Source organism: Mandrillus leucophaeus, unplaced genomic scaffold, assembly GCF_000951045.1.
Source record: "Mandrillus leucophaeus isolate KB7577 unplaced genomic scaffold, Mleu.le_1.0 Scaffold50, whole genome shotgun sequence".
Classification (NCBI taxonomy): Eukaryota; Metazoa; Chordata; class Mammalia; order Primates; family Cercopithecidae; genus Mandrillus; species Mandrillus leucophaeus.
Window position 1 is genome coordinate 4,887,108 of NW_012105365.1, and position 2,509 is coordinate 4,889,616.

The window sequence follows — 2,509 nt, forward strand, 5'->3', positions numbered from 1 at the left end:
TGTAAAAGCATTCTTAGCTCTCGGGTCTTACAAAAACAGGTGATGAGCTAGGATTTGGCCAAACGGTTACAGTTTGCTGACCCCTGGTTTAGATGACTGTAATCTACCACACACTATTCAGAAGAATCTGTTTGCACACAGGTTCTTTTCCCTTTAGAAGCTTACCACCTAAAAAGTTTGTCAAGTCTTCAGAGTTGTTCAAAAAGAAAATAGCTCATCACGTGCACTTGATGATTTAATCACTTACCCGATACAAAGCCAGATACTCTCCTGAGTTGTCCTTGTAGTTCTGGGACTCCATTGTCGATATTGATTGGCAAAGGATAAAATTAAAGCAGTGAATTGGTTAAAAGTAAATTAGCAAGATTGATTTAAAAGCCTTTTCTCATTGGGGTTTAGCTAATATTCACTGCTAAGGTAACTGAATTTGGAGATACTCAGTCTTAAATACAGTTTCATTTAAAGTAACCATATGGAAGTAGGGAATGTTGATGCATAAAAGTAGCGTCAGCATAGGTTTTCCAGCCCCAGCACTGAAGAGTTTCTTCGTCTGTTTGCATTTGTTTAGTCAGGGCACACTTCAATGCTTATACATTTGCCGACAATCCTATTTTAAGACTGATTAAGCTGCAAAAGACACTTAGGATTCCTTAGTGACTGGTGCTTCAAGAAACAGATCAATTTCCTTGAACAAATGGTCCCAGTAAGGCTTTTAATTTGCTGAAATTTTCTTCATCTTATTAATGATGCATGTGGATATTGGTAAATTTGGCTTAGAGGGGCAATGTTTTCTTTATCTTAGATGACTGATTTCAGATTACCTTTGATTGCTTTTCGAATAAAAGCATTAAACTACTGGGAATTATGCACATGTTAACCTATCACAGAGCAGGAGTGATAATTGCCTTGTTCATAGGCTTTGCCTTTGTAGAGCTGTGGTTATAATCCATGTTGCTGTTCTATCTTCCTGGCACCTCACTTTTCTTGGCTTCTCCATGCTCACAGCGCTTGACTAAAGAACTCTGGGGCCCAAAGCTATCATGGTGGGTGGGTGAATAAAGCGGGGATTGCTGAGAGAAAGCGCAGAACTAAAGACTGAAGGTACACTGGATAAATTACCTCCTTTCTGAACCACTCTCTCAATCTCTCCTTTGTGTGGTCTACAAGCCAGCTGGCCTCACAGTTTAAAAATAAGGACCATTTTATGTTACCGTGATAAACATGAGCAGGCTGGAAAATCTAATATTTAAACTGGAGAGGAAAATGGAACACCTCAGAAGCTGTAAACACTCAAAAATGCCATAGAAAATCAAGCATGTAGTAAGGTTTTGATTTTTTTTAAGTTTCTTGTTAACTTACAAAGCAATTGCATATACTTAAGGGGTACAATGTGGTGTTTTGATACATGTATACATTGTGGAATGATGAAAGCAGGCTAATTAGTTTACCCATCACCTCAAATATTTATCATTTTTGGTGGTGAGAATCATTAAAATCTCTTTTACCCATTTTGAAATATACAATACATTATTATTAACTATACTATAGTCACCGTGCTGTGCAATAGAACATCAGAACTTCTCCTATCTCACTGAAACTTTCTACTTGTTGACCAACTTCTCTCCTTTCTGGTTCACCCCCCTCTAGTCTGTGGGGACCACTATTCTACTCCCTGCTTCTATAAGTTTGACTTTTTTAGATTTCACATATAAGTGAAATCTATGGTATTTGTCTCTTTTTGCTTGCCTTATTTCATTTAACATGTTGTAGGTGTATCCATGTTGTCACAGATGATAGAATTTTGTATTTTTTAAAACAGGCTGAATAGTATTTCATTTGTGTGTGTGTGTGTGTGTGTCTTGTGCATATGTATCACATTTAAAAAATCCATTTATCCATCGATGGGCACTTAGGTTGTTTACATATTGTGGCTATTGTGAATACTGCTGCAATAAACATGGAAGTGCAAATATCTCTTTGACGTACTGATTTCATTTCCTTTAGGCATATACCCTGTGTGGGACTGCTGGATTATATGGTAATTCTAATTTTCATTTTTTGGGGAACTTCCATACTGTTTTCTAAAATGGCTATATTAACTTACAATACTACCAAAGTTCTCCTTTTCTCCACATCCTCACCAACACTTGTCTTTCATCTTTTTGCTAATAGCCAGGCCAACAGGTGTGAGGTGATATTTCATTGTGATTTTAATTTGCATTTCTCTTATAATTTGAGATATTGAGTATATTGGCCATTTGTATGTCTTCTTTTGAGAAATGTCTATTCAAGTCTTTTGTCCATTCTTTAATAGGGTTATTTTCTTCTTGAGTAGTTTGAATTGCTTACATATTTTGGATGTTAACCCCTATTCAATGAATACTTTGCAAATATTTGCTTCTAATCTGTGATTTTTCTCTTCACTGTATTAATTGTACCTTTGCTGTGCAGAAGCTTTTAATTTGATGCAATACAATTTATCTATTTTTACTTTCATTGCCTATATTTT